Source organism: Lepidothrix coronata, unplaced genomic scaffold (genome assembly GCF_001604755.1).
Source record: "Lepidothrix coronata isolate B3197 unplaced genomic scaffold, Lepidothrix_coronata-1.0 Scaffold22, whole genome shotgun sequence".
NCBI lineage: Eukaryota > Metazoa > Chordata > Aves > Passeriformes > Pipridae > Lepidothrix > Lepidothrix coronata.
Window position 1 is genome coordinate 6,654,986 of NW_016690202.1, and position 13,140 is coordinate 6,668,125.

Below are 13,140 nucleotides of genomic sequence, written 5' to 3' on the forward strand. Positions count from 1 at the left end.
AGTGTTCTTATTGTAATCTACTTAGGCAAACACTGTTGAAGTAAACCTGATCCTCTCCTAAATTCAGCCTTTTTTTTTCTTCAGTGAACAGAGAAGAATAATCTATTTGAAACCTTTGTCATGGGTCTTTATTAAGCTGTTTCTTACACTGAACAATATTTTATTCAATTTAATGAGGTTAACATGACTGTGACACATACTCAAGAAACTTACAGAGTTTACCTTTTTTTTAATTAAAAAGTGGAGATACATTTTTGAGGCACTAATAACAGATATTTGGAGGAAGAAATGGCAAATAAACCTGTCAGGGAGCAGCAAAGGTTGGTCTCTCTGCAAGGGAAATTGAATTGACCTTAAATAAAAGCAGTCAAGCGCTCAGTGAGGGGAATAGTTTACAGAGGGGGGATGCAGAGAAAGGAGGTTGCAGGCTTCTCATGGCAGTTAGAGCCTGCTGATGTGTTCATGGCCCTCTCACAATTTTCCTTACAGAAACATTAAAAAAAAAGTTATTATTAAATAACTAGTTGATTAATGTGCTTTGCCATATTACACATATTTCAGCAAAAGATTCTGTACTATACTGACAGATTTTAATGGTGATCAGAAGAGAAACATGCCTCAGTGTCTCATACCATAAAAATTTTAAATCCATCTCTAGTATTGTGCTGAGTTCTTCTTAGCTTTTCAATTAAGAGTTGCTCAGTTGCATGTTTTTTTCTGACTTTGTGATTATATCTGACATTATAACTCTTTAATCCATTCTTTGACAAGGAACAAAGTCAAGTTTTTTTACTGAAGATCAATCCCTGATCGAGTTTTGAGGAGTAAGAATGACAGGAAAAAAATCTCCTATGTGCTGGCTTATGTGGAATAAAGATAAATCTTAATTTTCCTTTCAATTAACATTTTCTCCAAGCTTAGAAACCAATGGCAATTTCTCCTTACTCCTTGAACTATAATCTAAAATTTTCTGTGTTGCAGATCTTGTGCTGGTGTAAGCATTAATAATAATATTTTTCATTATTTTTTAGTTTACTCTGGTAAGTGAACAAATCATAGATAAATTATCCATAAATCATCTGTAAGAATCTTTTAAAAGAATTTAAAGAAATCTCTAATGAGAATTTGGAAACCTTTTAAATTAATTTAAAATATCACATACTTAACATCAAAACCATTAGGATTAGACTGTATTTCAAAATAGAAATTAAAGGAATGTATTAATGACTTCCAACCTCATTCATTATTATATGGCGATTTTCCCTTTCCATTACATAAACTGAAAAAAAACCCCAGAGCTTGGCGTTTACAGTTTAATTGAATGAGTATTCTAGAAAATGCAACTCCATATCCTGATCTTCAGAAACTCTCATGTTTCAGGGAAAATTAGTCCCTTACTATGAACACAAAAAGTAAAGAAATTTGGCATTTAATAGTACAAGCAGGCTTTGGACAAAAGGACAACAACACTTAACATCTTGCAATCAAAAAGGCAGAAAACTCCCTGAAATTAGTTAATTTTATTTTGTCGTGGCTGTATGTCTCACAAGAGCCCACTGGATGGCTCCCTTACCGCTGCCAGGGTCTGCATTTCTTTGAGGATTTACTGTATTCCCATGTTGCAACTTCACTAGGTGAGTTCCACTGCCTCAAAAAACTGCTCATAGCAAATGAAAAAGCACACTCACTTCTGATTTGCAGGTTTGCAAGTGCAAGGTGTCCTCCCAAAACATCGCACTTCAGGTTCCTGTACAAAAGAGTGGCTGATAATATGTGAAAGTAAAAGATGGCTGAACAGCTTTATATTACAACCTTGATGAGAAAAAACAAACAAACAAACACAGAGAGTATCCTATAAAAAATAAAAAAATTAAATTAATTGGGTTAGATTCTTCCATCCTCTCATACACACCACAGAAAGAGATAGACATAATCATCCTAACATTGGGTAATCCCTTCTCCTTAAAAACCTTGTAAAGGTAGCAGGACAAAGAAAATAAGGAATAAGGAGTGTTGGAAATGCTCGGCTTGTGGGCATCAAAGACAACAAAAAGCAAATGTGTCAGTCAGTGTACACTTTGGTCCTCGCAGCAGTTTCAGTTGGCAGTTGAGGACTTACATTACTTTTAACAGCAAGCTGACCCTAAAACAGACAGTCCTTTCTTTAATTAGATCTAGATATACTGCAGGATATGATATATCAAAGAGGTCATTACACAGAATTTTTCTGATGTATGGGTTTAAGAGCAGATGGTAAAATTTGTGACTGTATGATATCCACAAATTAAGACATGACAGGACCTCCAGTTATCATGGATATAGTATAATTCAATCCACATCCTGTGTTGAAAAGCTAAAGCCCTTTTTATTTCTACTTTTCCATTTGGTTGCATTTTTAGGAGTATTCCTAGAGAAATTTATTGCAAAGTCTGTTCCTGAATGTCTCCAATAAAATCCGTAAAATATTTTAGATTTTCTAGCCTATATTCCATAGACCAGTGTGAAATTACTTAATTCTTCCTTTTTTTTTTTTTTTATTCTCAGCTAATTTCCTTAAATACCAGACAACTAAAAAACATTTGGAAAAAAAAGGCATCATGAAAACAATGGAGACAATGGGCTGATTCTGTCACCAATCACAGATTCATTCTCTTTGGAAACTTTCTTTATCTCTTATTCATGTAAAATACTACTGATGTCCAAGAACATTTTTACTTAATATTGTAATGTCATATAGCATTCAACAATTATTCTATTTTTTTCAGTCTCCATTATTTTCTTACATTGTAGTTACTATCTGATATGTAGAATGTGCCATTCTATGTATGATGAATGTAATGGACACATAAGTGTGTGCACTGTGCAGATATAAAGATCATTTTTTTTCAGGAATGAAGGATGACATCCATGGTGTACAGAAAGCTGATAGTTTTATGCCACACTGAACCTACAAATGCTCAGAATGCCACCATGGCAAACCAAAATCATGATCACTTATACGAGGTCAATTAACTATCTGGAAGAACTGTCTTACATCACCTTTAGGAAGTGATAGCTTATTGTACTTAGGGATTTTTGTTAAAGAAAACACCAACCTACTTATTGCAAACTGACTAAGTGGGTATCCAGCATCAGCTGTTTGAGCTGTTTGTATTATGTGCAAAACAGAATTTAAGACTTCCCTTATTGCTTCTGTCCTTCTAGATCAAGACAGACACAAACTGCCCATACTGACTTTAAATAGCTCACCACTCATCATGTTGCTAGTTTTGGATGTACTTCTTCAGCATCTAATTTTAGCATATGATGTGCATTTAGCTTCAATATTTCACTCAGAGGTCTATATTTGATTCCAGAAGTGCTAGGTATTGCATTGCTGTGAGGTTACTCTCACTTATCCTACCCATCATTGCAAAGGTCTAGCTGTTTAATCAGAAAGTTTTGTGTTGTTCACAAAACCAGTAAGCTACTGGCAGAAGAAAGCCCTCTAACTTTCTCACAGGCCCCTAGGATAGCCTGGAACAAGGATATTATGCATTTTCTGCGTAATGAACACCAAAATCATTTAGAAATGTCTTGCATGGTGCTGTTTTGAGTTGCATGTTGTTCACGAATCACTTCTCTGATGCACAGTCAGGAATACAGATATTTCTAAAAAGATAAATTCTACTGCCATTAAAAAGCACTTGAAAAAATTATAAAGCTTTTCAAGAGGTAAAATAGTAATCTCCTTTACAGCTTTATAATACATGAATTTTTAGAATTTTTAGTTGTAGCTAAAGCAACAAAACACCTGGCCTTGAACTTGGCAAGAGATACAAAGAATAATAAGTACTTCTAAAGGCATGTCAGCCAGATAAGTAAGGTCAAAGAAAATGTAACCCCCATCCCCAATGAACAAGACTGGCAAACTGGTAACAACAGATGAGGAGAACATTGAGATGCTCAACAATTATTTTGCCTCAGTCCTCACTAGCAATTTCTCTTTCCACACCTCTTGAGTGGAGGGAGTGAACGGGGAAGAAAAGTCTCTCCCACTCCAAGAGAATTTCAGGTTTGTGACCATCTGAGGAATCTGAATGTACACAAGTCTATGGGACCAGATGAGATGCATCCCAGAGTCCTGAAGGAAGTGGCTGATGTAGTTCCTAAGCCACTCTCCGTGATATTTAAAAAGTCATGGCACTCAGCTGAAGTTGCAGGAGACTGGAAAAAGGGAAATATTGCACCCATTTTTCAAAAGAGTACAAAGGAGGAATTTGGGAAGAACCAGCCTTTCAGTTTCCCCTCTATGCCTGGAAAGATCATGGAACAGACCCTCCTAGAAGCTATGCTAAGGCACAGTCTGGACAACAAAGAGGTGATTTGACAAAATCAGCATAGTTTCACCATAGTTAAGTCTTTACAGACCAATGTATTGGCCTTTTATGACAGAATGACTACATCAGTGGAAAGGGAAGAGCTATGGATGTCATTTGGCTGAACTTCTATAAGGCCTTTTACATAGTGCCCCACAACATCCTTCTCTGAAGTGGAGAGAGATAGGTTTGATGGATGGACTGTTCATTCATTCAAGGAATTGACTGACTGGTCTCATCCAGAGAGTAGTGATCAATGACTCAATGTCCAAATGGAGCTCAGTGACGAGTGGTGTCCCTCACGGTCCATACTAGGACCAGTACTGTTTAATATCTTGATCTATGGCACAGACAAAGGGATTGAGTGCAGTCTCAGCAAGTTTGTCAATATCAAATCGAGTGGTGCAGTAGACAAGCCTGAGAGACAGGATGCCATTCAGAAGGACCTTGACAGACTTGAGAACTGGGCCCATGAGAATCTCATGATATTCAACAAATGCAAGTGCTAGGTCCTGCACCTGGGTTGGGGCAACTCCCAATATCAGTACAGGGGATGAAGGGACTGAGAGTAGATCTGAGGATGTGGACTTAAGGGTATTAGTAGATAAGAGGCTGGACATTATCCGGCAATGTGCACTTGAAGCCTAGAAAGACAATTGTATCCTGGGCTGCATCAAAAGCAGCATGGCCAGCAGGTCGAGGGAGGGGATTCTGTCCCTGTACTCTGCTCTCGTGAGGCCCTGCCTTGTAGTGCTGCATTCAGCTCTAGGGTCCTCAGCACAGCAGGAAATCGACCTGTTGGAGTGATTCCAGAGGAGGGAGACAAAGACAATCAGAGGGACAGAACACTCCTAAGAGAAAAGGCTGAAAATGTTTGGCTTGCTCTGCCTGGGTAAGAAAAGGCTCCAGGGAGACCTTACTGGGGCTTAAAAACTGAAAGGAGGCCCGTAACAAAAGTGGGTACACGCCTTTTAGTACAGCCTGTGGCAGTAGGACAAGGGGTAATGGCTTTAAACCTTTAGAAGAGTAGATTCAGAAATTTTTTATGACAAGGGTGGTAAGGCACTGGAACAGCTTGTCCAGAGAAGTTGTGGATGCCTATCCCTGGAAGTGTTCAAGGCCAGGTTGGATTGGACCCTGACCAACCTGGTCTAGTGAAAGGTGTCCCTGCCACCTGCAAGGGGGAAGCTGGACTAGACGACCTTCAAAGGTTCTTTCCAACTAAAACCATTCTCTAATTTTATGAGTCTGCAAAACCATACAAGAATGGGTATAGTGTAATTCAACTGACCTTATATTACTTACATATTTGCAGCACGTAGTAATTTTTAGAATACATCATCTTGATTTTGATTGCTGTTTAGTTTCTCATATTTAAGTGATATACTGTAGTGAAAATTTGATTATGAAAAATATTCTAGTTCCTTTGCTTTTATTTTCTGGACCTTATGACAGTGAGAATAAAAAATTCTGGCCTTAGTACACACAGTTTCACTTTGAAGTACTTTTCTTTCTGACATTTAATTAATAATCAGATCATTACATAAGGAAAAATACACCCATATGAATGAATACATTTTCAGCAGATCGAATTTAATATACTTTATTATGCAAATAAACACTAACAAAATTTGGCGAGCATGTAGTCCTTAACTGGTGCCTAATTGCTTCAGCTTTCATAAGTAAATATTTTAATAATTCAGATATAATTAGTTTAAATGTTTTCCTTTTTTGCACATTTTACTTTTTTAAGCATTGAAAGCATTGTTTGAGAACTATCAACTCTATCCTTGTTTTCTGATGGAGTCAAGCAGGTAGACTTCTTTTTTCACTGATTTTCAGAGGTGAACATATACACTAACACCATTGCAAAGCCAGAACCTTTAGTCCTAGGTAAACAGACATAAAAGAAGCGATTGTCTTTAATTGGACAGTAAAATGAGGTGAGCATTTCAGTTTGGAAGTAGGGTAGCAAAGGATGACTTTCTACAGTAAAGGCTGGATCTGCTATGGGTGAAAGGCTAGGTCAGGCTGGAAGACGGCTCAGCTGGGCTAGAATTTCAGGAAGGATTAGCAGGCACTGTTGAGCAGGGAAAGACCTAGAAATAGATTAATACTTCTAAATTATGGACACGTGTCATTACACCTAGGTTTAGACCTGAAAGTGGTTTTCTGATTTGTGTTTTTTCTAGCCTTTGCACTTGTGGAGTTTGATGTACAGGATTATAGTTATATTAATCTGGGAAGAAGCTTTAGGAATGATGAGTTAGGGTTAATGCTGTCTTATTGGGAGCTGTTGTAAGAGTTAGGGTTAATGTTGTTGTTTTAGCTGACCAGACTCAGTTGACATACAGTCCTACCTGAATCCACAAGAAATTTCTGTGTTTATTTAAACATTATGTCAAGTTTGGAGAAGAATTGGAATTTGAAATTAGATAAGTTGATGAGGTATGATTATAGAATTGTTTAAGTTGGAAAAGACCTCTAAGATTATCAAGGCCAACTGTTAACCCAGCACTGCCATGTTCACCACTAAACCATATCCCTAATTGCCGCATCCACATATTTCCTAATATTCAATCTAAACCTTCCCTCATGCAACTTGATGCTATTTTCTTTCATCCTGTCATTTGTCACCTGGGAGAAGAGACCAACCCACACATGGCTACAATCTCCTTTCAGGTAGTTGTAGAGAGCAATTAGGTCACCCCTGAGCTTCTGAGGATAAACCTCAGCTCCCTCAGCCTCCTCACAGGACTTGTGCTCCAGACTCTTCACCAGCTCTGTTGCCCTTCTCTGGACAAGCTCCAGCACCTCAATGTCTTTCTTGTAGTGAGGGGCCCAAAAATGGACACAGAATTCGAGGTGTGGCCTCACCAGTGCCTCAAGTACAGAGGGACAATCACTGCCCCGGTCCTCCTGTCCATGCTATTGCTGATACAGGCCAGGATGCCTGGCCTTCTTGGCCACCTGGGCACACTGCTGGTTCATATGGTGAGATCATGGGACATTTCCATTCCTATTGTATGGCTTCATAGAGAAATGGTAGTATTTTAGGTAGTTAGGCTCCCAGCTATCTGAAGATTTTTAAAGGAAAAGCGGCTTGTCCTCCTGATTAAGCTGTGTTTTAAGGACTGGGTACAACTCTAGGATAAGATTGTGCTCAAACCATTCTGTCTTTTACAGAGAAATAACTGCAAGAGTAAAAGATAATGGTACTGTGAAAAGCACTAAATGGTCCCATAAATGCTATCCTTTGATATCCTCTTGAAAATAACAGAGGCTGTGACTTACAGAGGCTGCCATTTTTGAGTCAGAGAAAGAATGAACAACAAGACATAAAGTAGATATACCTCTTTCCATCTACATAACAAAATGTGAGTAGTTTTGACCAGGTTTACTCCTGATTTTCTACTTTGCTTACAAGATGAGTTGTGTGTTCATTCCTAATACCTAAAAACCTGCAGTTGACCAACTGAGCATGAGTAGTGCTACTTGGCATTTCACTTTCTTAAGTCGTTGTTAAGCAATTTAACATTGCTCTGCTTTGTTATAGAAGACTTGTTTTATCATACACATAAAATATTTCTCTATATTAAAACTATAAGCTACAGAGTTACAAATGCTATACTCAACAAAATAGTTTTGCTGCTAAGTTATGCATCTTCTTAGAAAGATGAATGTAAAAAATGCAATATGGTCGGATCTACCCAGAATATCACATGATTTATAAACAAAAACTTGAAAGAAAATGTAATGTCTCATTATTCATTTCAATAATGTAGAATTTGAAACATAATTATAAAACAATAATTCTTGATAAAATAACTGCATTTCCATTAAAAAAATCAATTACTCTTATATGCTGCAGTATATTATACTGGTACCGAAATTGACATGAACAAATCAAACCAAGAAAAAGGTCTCAAATCATACACTGAGCAGAGGTTGTAATCCCACAATGTGTTATTTTTCGTGGCAAAAATTACTGACATCTGAAATAACTGAGGATGACAACTTTACTAACATAAATTAGCAAGCTTTTAACAGATAAAAGCATATACTGAGATAAATTCTTAAAGTGATTTTGCTAGAATCAGCAGAATTATGTCAAGAAACAATATGAATTCTTTACTTACTTCTGGTAGGGGATTATTAGAATTATGTACTATCCTTGCATTTACTTCTTTTTATCTTTTTCACAGTAGAAATTGTATACAAATATATAAACACAAATTATATAAAGTAAATTTAAGTCTTATTTTACTTCATTGAGATTTAAATACACCACTCCATGAACAGGTACAATGCACTAAAAAAACAGGCAGCAGGTGCTTCAGGTTGCATGATCCTCAGGGACAGGGACTCTTCACTGTAAATAAGAACAGACTTTTCTTAGTTATAATCAGGGCAAAACACTCAGTGTTCTGTTCCCTTTAACTCTTACCCAGCTTAGGGTAGGCCTTTTCTCATTCCAGCTGTCACAGAGCCCACACTTGTGCTAACAACTTCTGTCTCAACCCTTTTGGCAGAAGAAACATTGCTACATATATCATCTTTAATGAGACAGAGTTGTTAGCAGTTCTGTTTCTATTATAATCAAATAGAAATATTTATGTTATGAACTCTTACTGTCATAACTTTGCTGTCTTTCATAACTCCCCTGACAGGCTGGAATACAGAGTCAGCCCTACATATAGGATACCATTCTCATGCACACTTGCTGCGTAATCTGCAACAACTATATTGGATTTGCTTTTGGTCTCTTTGTCAAGTTTAAATTAGGGGTAGTGAAGTCAGCCATACTGGTTTTCTCCTTTCCATGATTATGCTGGAATAGTCACAATGACTTAGTGGGAGTTAGGGACACGATTCTGCTCAGTTCAGTATACCAACATTTTCAATTTTCTTTTTCTCTTCCTCTTCCCTGGAAGACACATCAGCACATTTGATAATAATGAAACATCCACACAAGTTATCACATTGCCTTCAATTCATTAAAAGATTGTCTAGAAAAATAATTCTGTAAAAAAATTTCCTATCTTTTCCTTCTTGGCTTGCTGGTGCCCTGCCACAGCTCCTCCTTGAAACTCAAAGGCACACATTTCGCTCTTCCGATGGCTTCTTTGCTTTCTTTGCCTGGTAATTTTCTTCCATTCTTCTACTCCCTCCTCACACGTCCTTCGTGTTTGTCTCTTTGTCAAGCTAATTGCTGGCTCCTACTATCCCCATGACTTCATCCACATCAAGGTCATTACAGTAAGAAGTCTCCTGCTGACAAACATAAAATATATAAGGCAATCTCCAGAATTCAGACAGCATTTCAAATACCAGTACACACATTATCTCAAGCAAATAATTATCTTTATTTACATGCTAAAGCAACCTACCCATGGAAAACTATGAAAATTCCTATACATACAAAGGAGAGATTAAAAAAAAATAGCTAAGGATTCATGAGTTGAGATAACAGCTGGGAGAGGTCACTTATGGGTTACCTTCACGGGCAAAACAGATTCGAAGTGGGGATAGCACTTAAATTGATTACTAACACAATAAGACTCAGAGAGTGAGAAATAAAACAGTCTTAAAAACGCCTTCCCCCCACCCTTCCTTCCTTCTTTGATCTCCCTCCTCCCCCCCCCAGAGGTGCAGGGGGACGGGGAATGGGAGTTAAGGTCCGTTGTTGTTTCTGCTGCTGCTCAGAGAGAGGAGTCCTTCCCCTGCTCCCGTGGGGTCCCTCCAATGGGAGACAGTCCTTGATGGACCTCTCTAGTGTGAGTCCATCCCTCAGGCAGCAGTTCTTCCCAAACTGCTGTCCCGTGGGTCACTCCTCCATGGGGTGCAGTCCTTCACGAATGACCTGTACTGATGTGGGTCCCCCACAGGGGCCACAAGTCCTACCTGGGAAAAACTTGCTCCAGTGTGGGCTTCCCTCTCCACGGGCTGCAGGTCCCCAGCAGGACCCTGCTCCATCTTGGGCCTCCCATGGGATCACAGCCTCCTTCATGCATCCCCCTGCTCCAGCATGGGCTCCTCCATGGGTTGCAGGTGGGTCTCTGCACCCCGATGTTCCTCCATGGGCTGCAGGGGCACAGCTGCTCCACCACGGTCTGCACCACGGGCTGCAGGGCCTCAGCTCTGGTGCCTGGAGCACCTCCTGCCCCTCCTGCACTGACCTTGGTGTCTGGATTGTTGTTGACATGTTCTCACTCTGCTCTTCCCTGGCTGGAATTCTTTCTGTGCCACAACTTTCTGTTCTTAAATATGTTATTACAGAGGTGTTACTATTGATCCTTATTGGCTTGGCCTTGGCCAGCAGCAGGAAGTCCGTCTTGGAGCCGGCTGACATTGGCTCCATGGAACAGGGGAAGCTTCTAGCAGCTTTTAACAGAAGCCACTTCTGTAGCCCCCCGCTACCAAAACCCAGCCACAGAAACCCCCTACACCTGGCAACAGAATCAGGTCAGACAGGACTCCAGCGCACACTGACCAGTTTCACTGGGGACTCCAAAAAATCCTCTCCAGCACTGGGGCATAAGGCAACTCAAAGGTGCAATGCTCCAGAGGTATTTGTGCAAGGGAGATAAGGATGAATTCCTGAAGTGGTGAGTATCATATTTCCTTTCTTCCCTGGAAAAAAAAAATCAAGAATTTCTAAAGATGTAGATTTATAGGTATCAGTCTCCACGTAAGTCACAAAAGAATGCTTGGCAGAGGGCCTTAATAGATCAGTGGGACTGGAGCGGTGTAACTGTTGGAAGCTGAGACCTAAGGATAAAGAAATTGGGTAACTTAAATATTATTAAATACAGGATCAAACCATTCCTCCTTGTAGTTCTCTTAATTGTATTCTGAAAAATTGGAATAAGTTTGGGGAAAATCTGATGACTGAAGATAAAATTAAGAGATATTGTAATCAATGGTGGCCACCTTATAAATTGAAGGATGAGGAAGGAAGGATAAGGAAATCGTGCCTTTGCAATCTATTACCTTACAGTTGATGTTGTTTTGATGCTGACTTGGTAAATGGGATGAGGTTTTTTTCATGTTTGTCCTTTTATGACATTATTTCACAGAGATCCAGATATTCAGAAACTAGTGTAAAATGAGAAGAGATATGCAGGTGTATGTATTGAGAAGAGAAAACAGCAAGGGATTGTATGTTGTGGAGGGAAGAGAACAGAAGATGTGTGAATGTTAGTTCCCTCCTTTCCATGCCAAATAACATTGGGACAGGGATCAATAAAGAGGATACATATCAAAATAAAGAGCATATGGGAGGTGGTGAGGATTTTAGTCCTATTGTGGACTAAAGTCAAGGACATTCCCAGCGCTACAGGTGATACAGGCATCTTTCAGTCAAGCAATGGGAGCAGAGGGTCTGCCAATTTTTTATATGTGTCCCTTTTACACTTCAGATTTGTTGAACTGGAAATGATCTGTTGGTTCCTACCATGAAAATCTTGAAGAAAGTTTTTAGAAAACATCATGCTGATTCGTAGCCCTAGTTGAGGGGATATGCAGGGTATACTGAATACCTTTTTACTGCAGAAGAAAAGAGAATGGTAAGAGATGGCAAAAGAACAATTAGTCAGGGGGCTTGGGATCTGAAAAGGGCTTTCCCCTCCTCTTTGGCCTAAATCTATGTGCTATTTATGGGTAAGAAGGGTCAATTAGAAGATGTAAAAATTATTATATTGGAGGATTTTTGTCAATGAGTAAAGGTGACCATGGAAAAATAACAAGGCATCCCCAGCAAGCGCCCTAGTTCCAGTAAAACCAGGAAATGAAACAGTAGATTTTTCATAGAGGGGTCATGCATTCAATAAGAACTATCTGTAAAGGCCTGCTAAGTAAAGTTACAATACCAATTGTTGGGGCAATGGGAAATAGAGTTTTGAGGCCATTCCTACAACTCATGGAGCATACAGTTGGAGATACCAAACCGAATCATTAGTTTCTATATGTGCCAGAATGTCCTCTTACATTATTAGGATGAGATTTATTAATGCAAGTTAAATGCTCAAGTAACTCGATGTGATGCTGAGCAGCGAGAGCTGCGGTAAGAAGGAGGAAATGTGGGGAGTTAGGAGTTATGGTGCTTGTCTTCCTAAGGAAACTTCGCACACGTCACAGCTCTGCTTTCCTGGAAATGGCTAAATGCACATCTGTCTGCCAATCTTGAAGTGCTGAATGAGTTCCTTATTTTGCTTTGCTTATGTGCTTGTGGCTTTACGTATTACACTCTTTTTATTTAGATGGCCATTTTCTTTTACCCTTCTTACTCTGTTCTCCATCCTCCTGTGAGGGAGTGACCAAGCGCCTGTGTGGGACCCAGCTGCCTACTAGGACTTGCCCAGCAACACCCACGTAAATTACAGATTTGTCTGGTATAAATTTGCATAGAAAAATACATGAAAGCAAACCGACACGAGATTCGCAGTATAAACGAGGCTTGCCTCTTCTTGTCTCGCCCCCTATTTCCATCTACGTAACGGAACAGCCGCAGCCAGGATCAGTCTGTATCTTTGGATAGCTGCATCTGGCTGCGACAAGGCTTTATGTCATCGGAAACGCCGGTGCCCGGGTTTCTCTAGCGGACACCCTTGGTCGGGGTTGCCCATGGATGTTCGGCGGCTTTGAGGCCCGGCAGCCCGTGAGCCCAGATCCAGCAGCTCCCGCAGCTCCCTCCGGGCCCCGCCAACGGCACGCCGCCGGCCGCTCCCCCCGCGGGTCGCGCGCCAGCCCCTCCCCCCGCAGGCCTCGCGCTGGCGGGCGG